Source organism: Lissotriton vulgaris, chromosome 3_1, assembly GCF_964263255.1.
Source record: "Lissotriton vulgaris chromosome 3_1, aLisVul1.2, whole genome shotgun sequence".
Lineage (NCBI taxonomy): Eukaryota > Metazoa > Chordata > Amphibia > Caudata > Salamandridae > Lissotriton > Lissotriton vulgaris.
In genome coordinates, this window is record NC_141689.1 from 154769031 (window position 1) to 154781789 (window position 12759).

Consider the following 12759-nt stretch of genomic DNA (forward strand, 5'->3'; position numbering starts at 1 on the left):
TTACACCTAATGGACACCCCCTCTAACCAATCTGCCCCCTACATCCTGAGGGCAGAGCTACTATTGCATTTCACATTGACAGACAGGACTGGACAACCTAAAGCAGCCCTGGCTTACTGCTCAAACCAGCTCCGCTGCCCTCTCTATCCATCCATCAATCCACTCTCATCATGGCGATCTCTACCCTCCCTCCCTTTCTTTTCAAGCCACGCTCGTGCAGTCAGTAACCTGGGAGTAGGGAGAGTGACCAGGAGCGGGACCGGCCTCCAAGGGCTCGAACCCACCAGGGAAGTGGCCGGTGGAAGGAAAGGCCTGTCCGACTCCTGCTGCAGGAAGCCTGCTGCTAAACTCATTGGTGAATTCATGCTACTTAAGCTACTTAAGCGTTTTCAATCTCTAAGCCAAGCTTTGATTTTTTTGCGCGTAAATGTGGAAAGGAAAAGGCAATGTGCAGCGCAAGCCTCACAACAAACTTGCATTCAAGAGACAGCATTTTTTTTAAAGTCAAAACTAGTCTACAGTTTTGAAGCTCTAAGTAAATGTAATGGAGACACGTAAAGGGAGTATCTTACCCTGAATGGCAGGCTGGGGAGGGACTATTGAGCCGGACTGAGTTCACAAACAGGTAAACGAGTCGAGATGACGAATTTCCCTGATGTTTGCACTACTGCGGAGCACCAAAATCAGGGTCACTTAGCAAATGATGTACTTAAAAGGAAGTAAACAAACTAAGCACATATCAGTGCTTTAAATGGAAAATAATACGTGCAGGTACTCATTAATAGGAGTTAGAGGCGTGGTTAGTGGGCGGGGCTAGGGGCGGGGCTTATGGCGACATATGATGATACATAATGACTTCTATATCAATTGCAGCAACTAGCTGATGGAATTAAGTTTACTTATTTCAGAAATGCCTTCACAGGTAGCTGGCGAGATATATGATAAGGCTTGTATAGGTACATGCTGACTGTCACATCCCTGCATCATATAATTAAATGCAACAAGCTCTTTGCTGGACAGCACCAATCAAAGAATAAATGCCAATAAGAAACAGGAGGTAAGAAACCCTTTTCCCTCTGTATGGGAAGAAATGTTTAAAATACACATCAATGCATATTCTCAAGCAATGTACACCACTTAAGCCGGTCCTCGGTTTAAAATGTCAGTATTTTGATACGTTTTATGGAACCACATCTTAGAGCAAAGTTTTATTACTATACGAAACGCTTGAGTAGAGCTGTTTTATTGGTCTCAACTAGGAAGAAGAGTGTACAACGAATATTTAAATTCTGTTGAGAAACGTACTTCTCTCTACATGTACCAAGACTGCAAGGTATCGCCACAGTAAATAGAATACCAACTCGGCGACCAGGACCTTCAAGACTACGGCCCTCTCCGCCATACTACACATTCACAAAACATTTCGAAATATGAGCTCCTTTGCAAAGACCGCGCTCTGTCGGACAGCATCCCTAGCAACAATCTCCTTCTGATCCTTCAAACTTTGAATTATCGAAAAGAGCACTCTCGCTATCTAACTACAGACAAATCCATTGACCCCAAGTGCTGCCTTATCCAGCTAGAGGACCAAAGAGGCAGAAGCGCCCCGGTATCTTGCGCACAATACATTCCTTGCAACCTTGTTAACTCCTAAATATGCTAAGACTGCTCGCAATCCTACGGACTTAATTAGTACTAAACACCAAACCCTACCCAAAGTCTTGGACGAAATAAAGCAGCGATATGTGCCAAAACACCACGACCTTCTAATTTATACACAACTCGCTCTACTCCGCTCGTAACCGTACATTTTCCAAGGCACAGCTCTACAAGTTTTCTCACTTTAAACTCTGATCTTGCCTAAATCAGGGCCATGAAATGACCGTCTCTGTTTCTATAAATGCACAGCTAAGGTCCTTTCAGTTGTGGAAAGATAAACACCTGCACTGTTAAGCACAGCGTGAGGCACAGCAGGCCCTTTTAGACCCCTGCAGTCTGGGGCCATTCACATGGACGCTGCTGAAATCTCCAGCAGTGACTGCAGGAGGCTCGGCGCCCTTACAAGATCCTGAGAGACAGGGCGGCATCTAACCTGTGTTAGAGGAGATAAACAATCGGAGCCTGCAGTGCAACTATTAGGGTACCGGTACTCTCCCTTGGCTAATGAGAAGTGCCGGTACTGAGGGGCCGAAAATTTAGAAGTGCCGGTACTCAGTACCGGTGAGTACCGGCCCATTTAAAGCACTGCATATTATGATTGAAGAGCATTTATGACGATCTACGAGCCACGGACGTGAAAAGGATTGTGATGGACAGCTGCAGTTCAAACCGCCCCAGTGGGGGCAGACCAGAGACCAGCCAGAAGAGAGGGCGCCCTGGCATCTTGAGGCTGATCGGGTGAGGGTAGAGGCAGACCACACCGTGTCTAGGGTGGTGGCTTTTTGTCTGACCACTTTTTTTCCGGTTGTCATGGTGACCGAGTTGAGAGAAGGTAAAAATGCTCTATTTTTTACACTCAGTATGAGACTTTTATACCCTGGGGGTAGAGTTTCTGAAGCCTCAATTTCAAAGCTGTTGTAGCTTTGGGGAACAGACAACAGTAAGCACGCAGGACAAAGCCCAGATAACAGCACTAATATCTGGCTGTAAGGTCTGGCGTGTTTCTGCCCTCCTGCACAGGGGAGGGATCTGCAAGGCGTCAATATGCCCCGATGAAGGTGGATCACTAAGACCCAATACACTGGATCTACAGGGTTGGATCCCATAAAGGATTTGCTACAAGCAGCTTACAAACTCTATTAATTATTTATTACCCATTTACACACAGCTAACTTGCCCAGAAGGCATTCCAGTGCTCTCCAGGAGCACCAGTTACAATACACCAGGTCAGGACTTGCTATTATGTAACCCTGGGCGTGGGATCACGCTACGATCGCGCAGTGTCCGTAGTTTGCGCTACTACGCGCTATGCGAATTGCACGTAGCACAGTGCAAAAACGCATGGTGGGCATTTTTTGCTTGCTCGCGGTCCTCAACGTCAAGTTGGCAACCGCGAGCGAGCAAAATCAACATCCCGGCGAAACTTTCCTCGTTCGCGATCAGCAACATCAAGTTGCCGATCACGAGCGTGGAAAATAAACCTCCCGGCAAGATTCTCAAAGCGGGGAGGTCAGGTTTCTCATTGCGAGTGGTCACATATGCTCGCGACTACTCGCAATGAGAAACTACCAGTCCGCAGTGAGAAATCTGCAGCTCGAGTACAAATCTACTCGAGCGGCAGGAAACGACCGCTTGCACTGTGCAAGATGTCGTTTGCAATGATTGCACAGTGCTGGATGCTTGTCTGCGCTGTGCAATCAGTGCGAACAGCATTTTCCCTACCGTTCTACGCAGTTCGCGTAGCGTGCGAAGTGCACTTCGGATAACTACCCATAGCGCCACTACTCAAACTACGCCCCGGGTTACTATTATATAGGTATGGAGAGATTAAGTGATTTACCCAGAATCTCTCGATGACTCGAACCTGGATCTCAAGACCAAAAGTGGGTAGCACTGGCGTTAGGCCACATCCATTTCCACAACTATTATACTGCAAACCTCCTCTGTGGTTGCAGGTCACGAATACACCCCCAGACCTGCACGTCTAAACCCAAGCAAGCTGCGCACGTCTCCTCTCTTCCGAACTGAGCAGGGCACAGGGGGAACAACTGAAGGGGTTCACTTTTTTCCACGTGTCCCTGTGGGCTCCAATTAAGTTGAAGGACTATATGTGTATCGATATGGGACTACAGGGTATAAACAGTCAATGCGTGGGAGCATGGGACACCGGGAATACACTGCTGATGTCTAGGAGCATGGAAGTTTAGGGGATACAATGCCGATGCATAGGAGCATGAGACTTCAGGGGTACACTGCCGATACGTAGGAGCATGGGCGTTCAGGAAATACACTGTCAATGTATAAGAGCATGGGACAGCAGATACACTACCGAAGCGTAAGAGCATGGGACTTCAGGAGATACACTGCTGATGTTTATCGACATGGGATGATGGGACTTCGGGGATACACTGCTGATGCGTAGGAGCATGGGAGTTCAGGGGATACACTGCTGATGCGCAGGAGCATGGGACTTCGGGGATACACTGCTGATGCCTAGGAGCATGGGACCACGGGGATACACTGCTGATGCGTAGGAGCATGGGAGTTCAGGGGATACACTGCTGATGCGCAGGAGCATGGGACTTCGGGGATACACTGCTGATGCCTAGGAGCATGGGACTTTAGGGATACACTGCTGATGCGTAGGAGCATGGGAGTTCAGGGGATACACTGCCGATGCGTAGAAGCATGGGACCACGGGGATACACTGCTGATGCGTAGGAGCATGGGACCACGGGGATACACTGCTGATGCGTAGGAGCATGGGAGTTCAGGGGATACACTGCCGATGCGTAGGAGCATGGGACTTTAAGGGATACACTGACATTGCTTGGGGGCATGGTACTTCAGGGGCTATACAGCCAATGTGTAGCAAGATGGGACTACAGGAGATACATTGTCAATGCGTAGGAGCATGGGACCACGGGGATACACTGCTGATGCGTAGGAGCATGGGACCACGGGGATACACTGCTGATGGGTTGGAGCATGGGAGTTGGGGGGGATACATTGCCAATGCGTAGGAGCATGGGGCCACGGGGATACACTGCCGATGCGTAGGAGCATGGGACCACGGGGATACACTGCCGATGCGTAGGGGCATGGGACTTCGTGGATACACTGCCAAGGCGTAGGAGCATGGGACTTCAGGGGATACACTGCCGATGTGTAGGAGCATGGGACTTCAGGGATACACTTCTGATGGGTAGGAGCATGGGAGTTAAGGGGATACACTGTCGATGCATAAGAGCATGAGACTTTAGGGGATACACTGACAATGCTTGGGGGCATAGTACTTCAGGGGCTATACAGCCAATGTGTAGCAAGATGGGACTACAGAGGATACATTGCCAATGCATAGGAGCATGGGACCACGGGGATACACTGCTGATGCGTAGGAGCATGGGACTATGGGGATACACTGCCAATGCGTAGGAGCATGGGACCACGGGGATACACTGCTGATGCGTAGGAGCATGGGACTATGGGGGATACACTACCGATGCGTAGGAGCATGGGACCACGGGGATACACTGCCGATGCGTAGGAGCATGTGACTATGGGGATACACTGCTGATGCGTAGGAGCATGGGACTATGGGGATACACTGCCGATGCGTAGGAGCATGGGACTATGGGGATACACTGCCAATGCGTAGGAGCATGGGACCACGGGGATACACTGCTGATGCGTAGCTGCATGGGACTATGGGGATACACTACCGATGCGTAGGAGCATGGGACCACGGGGATACACTGCCGATGCGTAGGAGCATGTGACTATGGGGATACACTGCTGATGCGTAGGAGCATGGGACTATGCGGATACACTGCCGATGCGTAGGAGCATGGGACCACGGGGATACACTGCCGATGCGCAGGAGCATGTGACTATGGGGATACACTGCTGATGCGTAGGAGCATGGGACTATGGGGATACACTGCTATGCGTAGGAGCATGGGACTTCAGGGGATACAATGCTGATGCGTAGGAGCATGGGAATATGGGGATACACTGCCGATGCGTAGGAGCATGGGACTATGAGGATACACTGCCGATGTGTAGGAGCATGGAACTATGGGGGATACACTGCCGATGCGTAAGAGCATGGGACTACAGGGGATACACTGCCAATGTGTAGGAGCATGGGACTATGGGGATACACTACCAATGCATAGGAGCATGGGACTACAGGGGATACACTGCCGATGCGTAGGAGCATGGGACTATGGGGATACACTGCCGATGTGTAGGAGCATGGGACTTCAGGGGATACACTGACGATGCGTTGGAGAAAGGACTACAGGGGATACACAGCCGATGCGTAGGAGCATGGGACTATGGGGATACACAGCCGATGCGTAGGAGCATGGGACTTCAGGGGATACAATGCCGATGCGTAGGAGCATGGGACTTCAGGGGATACAATGCCGATGCGTAGGAGCATGGGACTATGGGGATACACTGCCGATGCGTAGGAGCATGGGACCATAGGGATACACTGCCGATGCGTAGGAGCATGGGACTATGGGGATACACTGCCGATGCGTAGGAGCATGGGACTATGGGGATACACTGCCGATGCATAGGAGCGTGGGACTATGGGGATACACTGCTATGCGTAGGAGCATGGGACTATGGGGATACACTGCTATGCGTAGGAGCATGGGACTACAGGGGATACACTGCCAATGTGTAGGAGCATGGGACTATGGGGATACACTACCAATGCATAGGAGCATGGGACTACAGGAGATACACTGCCAATGCGTAGGAGCATGGGACTATGGGGATACACTGCCGATGTATAGGAGCATGGGACAACGGGTATACACTACCAATGCATAGGAGCATGGGACTATGGGGATACACTGCCGATGCGTAGGAGCATGGGACTATGGGGATACACTGCCGATGCGTAGGAGCATGGGACTTCAGGGGATACAATGCCGATGCGTAGGAGCATGGGACTATGGGGATACACTGCTGATGCGTAGGAGCATGGGACTTTAGGGGATACACTGCCGATGCGTAGGAGCATGGGACTATGGGGATACACTGCCGATGTGTAAGAGCATGGGACTACAGGGGATACACTGCCAATGTGTAGGAGCATGGGACTACAGGAGATACACTGCTACGTGTAGGAGCATAGGACTACAGGGGATACACTGCCGATGTGTAGGAGCATGGGACTACAGGGGATACACTGCTATGTGTAGGAGCCTGGGACTTCAGGGGATATACTGCCGATGGGTAGCGACATGGGACAGAGGTTCACATCAGTAGCAGACTGTATGTGTTGAGCACAATGAGGTCACCAGTGGAAAGCAGACCGAGTAGGTGAGAGATGATGTTACTCGTGTGCATAGAAGAGCCACAATGCTACCTTCAGCACACTCTGTAGATGTTATTTAAGAAATGCTGGAAGGTCTACTGGCACAATCGACCTGGTAAGAAATGGTGACCCTCATGAAAAGCAAGGCAGTACAGTGATACAGTCAATGAGTGATGGAAGAGAATCTGGTTTCTGTGAGTGGAGATGGACTGTTTATTCATCATGATGTGGTGTTCTTTAACAGTGTGTCTTCAAGTCTTCTGTAGATTGTAGCAATGCTGGTATGATACAGTAATGTGATTCTAGATCCCAAGTGCACAGACACTGCCTGCTCTTCTGAAAAGAAGGTCTTTACTTAGTAATGTACAAGGCCATGCTTTCTATGGCACCCTCTTTCTTCCTATCTTCCTAAGTTGCTTTGATAGTCTAGTCTTAAAGGTTGAGTTAAGAGAGACAGCAAGGACTGTATCATACAGAGGGAGCACGGCCACGCTACCCCCAGATCCCCCTGCGGCGAGTGCAACCAACTGCAGGGGTTGTCTGAGGAGTATATGGCATGGGCCTCCTAGCAGAGGGTGTAAATGTACATGTAATGCGACCCCAAGTGCCTCTCACGCCCCCAAAAGATGTTTACGAGACCAGAATTAAGGTTAATGAGGATTAAGAGATAAAAATAAGCTATTCCTCTTTCCCGAAAAGCTGCAGAGGGTTGAGAGGACAGGTGCCAAAGAAGAGCTACAACTTCTGTTGCTGCCTGAAACCTTTGAGGCCGACTGATAGAGGGCTACAGGAAGCAGTGAATTTCAAGGACTAGGTAGGATAACTTACTGCTGCTTCAGGCCATAGAGCTATGCCCTCGCTTACTACCAAGACACCTTGCTGGCAAAGTCGGAAATAAGCCCCGGTACACCCAATCCTAGGTTTGACACGTTCAGAAACCTGTGATGGTCTCACACTTCCAGGAATACTCCAAGGTACACCATTTATACATGTAGACACTTGATTGCGTGGAAATTCTACAAAAGAATAATATATTTTATATGAAATAAGAGGCAGTTCATCCCCTATGAACAGTGGAAGGGGGCTCTTTCTTTCAGCAGAAGCACACCTACGTGTGTTTAGCAGGTGGGAAGCTACATGTCATTTTTTGTGAATATCCTCAAATGTATAGGTTTGCAGCTGTTCACTGTAATAGGCCCCCCTCCTTGTCCAACGAATACAATCTTACATCAGTCCTTTAACGAACATATGCAGCAATAACACTACGCTGGTGGAGTTTCCCCAGTTGTAAGAGGAAAATTCAGCTGATCCCGATTCTGTAATTACAGATGTCGAACTTATCTTCGAAAATTGCATTTTTTCCACATGAAGGTTATACTTGGTTGGTCCATTCAGTATTTTAGTTTTTCAAGACAGAATCCCATCACCGATTAGCTGGCGCCAATTCTTCGATCTCGCCAGGTTCTGGTTCCACATTTATTTAGATAATTTTGTTTTATTAATAAGGAATGGGTAAATCACAGGAAGTCCCGGTTTTAGTATATTTCATTTTTTTTGCTTCGGCTTGTTGCATTCTTCTTTCTTTGAATACAGGTGCCACATGACAGTTTCATATTTTAAAACCGATTGAAGGGAAGTGTTACCAATTCTGAAAGGAAGCCTTGAACTGATTCTGCTACCAAAAAGCAATTGACCATTTTGAGCAGTTACAATATTCATCAAAACAAACAAAAGGTATGAAAGAAAATAGTGTAAGATGAAATCAAAGGAAGCAAAAGACTCTTGGGCGAGGCGACGAGAGCCAGGGCTCATTTACCCAGATGTAGCAGCCATCGACGATGGTCAGGTGAACGTGCAAGGATGGTCCACTGAGGGCTCGCAGATGCATCTTCAGTTCTTCAAACCCAGCCCATCTCCATGCCCCATGAAAGGACCTATGTGGAGCTTGGGTCCCCATCAGGTATAATTGATCTGGCTCTGCACCAACTGCTGTCCTTCCCCAATGTCTACTGGGGACCATAATCCATACTAATATTATAAAGAGAGAGCCCAAACCTTTGAGGCGGGTAAGCTCAGGAACCACAGCGCCAATCACAACACCCAATACAGCATTGGAAAGGACAGTTTCAGCAGATGGACATAGGCTATGCAGCAGCCCACAATATACATTAGAAGGGTAAAAGCACGTTGTGTGACAAAGTAGTCTGTTAAAAGTAGAACCGGCTCAGAGGTGGGTGTGTGCGTACGATTGGAGCGTGTGAATAGCGTTCTATCCCTGTGTACGCCGTCGGGTGACGTATGGAGCGTGTGAACAGCGTTCTATCGCGGCGACTCAGTACGCTGTCGGGTGACGTAGACGCAGCGTGTGGCATCTCAGTGCATCACGCCGTGTTGTGGATGCAGAGCCTGGGCACGAGAGCCCGGGAACGATGTGCACGGCAGGACGGCAAGAGGCGCATATCGCTGGGGCAGACGGTGAGGCCAGAACTTCAGAGCAGGTATACACACGTTGGCACACGCGTCGGCGCCTGCACATATCGCTGGGGCGCATTCTAATTGCACACATGTCTGTCATACACGGACAATGTCGGGACGTGCTGCTAGTGTTGCATAAAAGGAAGAGTCACCCGTGGCCCAGCTCGCTTTCCTACTGAGACGCAAACCTGAGGAACTTGTAGCCACCAAAGCCCGAGACGAGGAATGGGTCATTTTCAAGTGCCATGTAGGGCACTAAACAAACAACCCAATAAAAGAAAATGAAACAAACTAGAAGTGACACCTGCTGAAGGCGAACAGATACTGGGGGATGAGCTATTCAGCCCTTAAGTTGAGATATTAGGTGTACCTGAAGAACAGTACATTGCTTAGGGTTCAGCATGGAGCATTGTGATCGCAGAAGTAAGCCTTTGTGCAGAGTATGGGTCCCAGGCTTTAATCCTGAGAAAACCGCCTTAATATTCATTCCTGAGTAACATAAAAATATATCTCGGCCACCAATGTTCTGCTTAAGACCTAGTTCAGTGGGTGTCTGCAAGAAGTTATGCGAGGGGAGCTCACCTGGACATTAAGAGGGGAACCTATTTATTGAGAAAAACAGCTTAGAAGGCTAGGCTGTATTTCTAGGGCAAAAATGCAATTTAACATCCGAGCAGGCTTGTAGGCCCAACCACAAAGCATGGTAAATCCTCAGATTGTCCAACAAAGCTAAGAGATTACTTCTAATCAGCAAAGTGAAGCATGTTAATTCCTCACATCCAAGCACGCCTGAAATGTATGTGTACGTCTTCTGCTAGAGCGGAGGGAAGGAGACCTCTGGCCATGACCAGTCTCATGCCACACACACTTCAGTCGTTGCAGCATTATTTAAGGAAGTCGAAGAGGTCATCCTACACCTTCCTTGCACCTCCAGCATCACTGAGCAGGATTCACTAGGCCTGCAGTGGCACCAATGAACACCTCCAACGTGATGATATAAGCAGAGCATGTCGCTGCCTTGCCAGTCTATACAGCACTTCTTTTTTAAAGCCTGCTGCCGAACATACATTGCTTTGTGATTCCATAGTAGACGGGCAGCGTCCTCTGTGACAACAGGGTTTCATGGGATTGGACAGTATTTAATGCCATATCCATTCCAGACCCAAAGCGGTCAAGAGGTCATGCCACAAGGAAGGGAAAGATATTGTTGCACAGCCAGGGTATACTTCGGCCATTTGAGACATTGATGCCAAGTCCATGGTATAAATAGGGTACCTGAAATATGGTTGCATAGCCAGGGTATAAATAGGGAATTTGAGATGTTGGTGCAAAGTTCAGGGTATAAATAGGGAATTTGAGATATTGGTGCATAGCCATGGTATACTTAGGGTATTTGCGATATGGTTGCATAGCCAGGGTATTTGAGATAATGTTACATAGCCAGGGTATACTTAGGGAATTTGAGATATTGGTGCATAGCCATGGTATACTTAGGGTATTTGAGATATGGTTGCATAGCCAGGGTATTTGAGATAATGTTACATAGCCAGGGTATACTTAAGGTATTTGAGATATTGGTGCATAGCCAGGGTATACTTATGGTACTGGAGTTATTAGTGCATAGCCAGGTTATACTTAGGGTATTTGAGATGTTGGTGCATAGCCAGAGTAAACTTAGGGTATTTCTGATATTGGTGCCTAGCCAGGGTATACTTAAGGTACTTAAGATATTGGTGCGTAGCCATGGTATTAAGATATTGTTGTACAGCCAGTGTATACTTAGGGTAGTTGAGATATTGATCCATAGCCAGGGTGTACTTAGGATATTGGATATATTGGTGGCTAGCCAGGGTATACTTAGGGTACTTGAGATATTGGTGCAAAGCCAGGGTATTAAGATATTGTTGCACAGCCAGTGTATACTTACAGTAATTGAGATATTCGGGCATAGCCAGGGTATACATAGGGCATTTGAGATAATGGTGCCTAGCCAGGGTATACTTGGGGTACTTGAGATATCAGTGCATAGCCAGGGTATACTTGGGGCATTTGAGATATTGATGAATAGCCAGGGTGTACTTAGGGTACTGGAGATATTGGTGCCTAGCCAGGGTATACTTAGGGTATTTGAGATATTGGTGCCTAGCCAGGGTATACTTAGGGTATTTGAGATATTGATGAATAGCTAGGGTATACTTGGGGTACTGGAGATATTGGTGCCTAGCCAGGGTATACTTAGGGTATTTGAGATATTGGTGCCTAGCCAGGGTATACTTATGGTACTTGAGATATTGGTGCATAACCAAGGTATACTTAGGCTATTTGAGATATTGGTGCCTAGCCAGGTTATGCTTAGGGTACTGGAGATATTGGTGCCTAGCCAGGGTATACTTAGGGTATTTGAGATTTTCGTGCCTAGCCAGGGTATACTTAGGGTATTTGAGATATTGATGAATAGCTAGGGTATACTTAGGGTGCTGGAGATATTGGGGCCTAGCCAGGGTATACTTAGGGTATTTGAGATATTGGTGCCTAGCCAGGGTATACTTAGGGTACTTGAGATATTGGTGCATAACCAAGGTATACTTAGGACATTTGAGATATTGGTGCATAGCCACAATATGCTTAGGGTATTTGAGAAGTGATAGTTCAAAGATAAGCAACGACAAGAGGCCTATGTAGCGCTGGTCAGCGCACTATACCTCCTTCACATGAAAGGGTTTGGGGGTGGTCTCCCACTGACCAAATCTTTGTGTACACTTGTATTCTTAATATCACAAGCATCGCAGGCCCACTCATTTTGGAATCATCTTCAAATTAGAGAGTTTGAGGATAGCATATCCATACACGTGGACAAAGCATACCCTTCTGGGGTCCTGCGAGTGTTCAATGGCCATGGGAAATGTCTAGGCTACTGGAACTTATCGAAAACAACTGTACTATAGACCAAGAATGGGAGACTGTATCTGTCACAGACATACATACATGTAGAGAAAGGTCAGAATACTTAGGAATTTAAGTACCTACAGACCTGGATATGCTCTATGCAGAACATCCACACACAGTTCTGGTTGAATTGGGAGAAGATTTTAAGAGAAGTAGTCTACCACTCTCGCTGCTAGGCAGGGCAACAGTCTTCAAAATGATTACTCTTTTGCATTTCGTGTATATCATACAAAAACCTCGCACACGGTCCTTGACACCGACTTTAAGCAACGAGGAGGGAGACAGGGTATGCCATGTATTGCCCCGTCTATGCTTTATCGGGGAGTACAGCTGCCCAACAT

At 47.9% G+C, this 12759-nt stretch overlaps 1 protein-coding gene across 3 annotated transcripts in view; it reads right to left on the reverse strand.

Moving 5' to 3' along the window:
* Positions 1–12759, reverse strand: part of UNC13B (unc-13 homolog B) — a 3024149-nt gene that overhangs the window by 1478922 nt on the left and 1532468 nt on the right. The window lies entirely within an intron of this gene.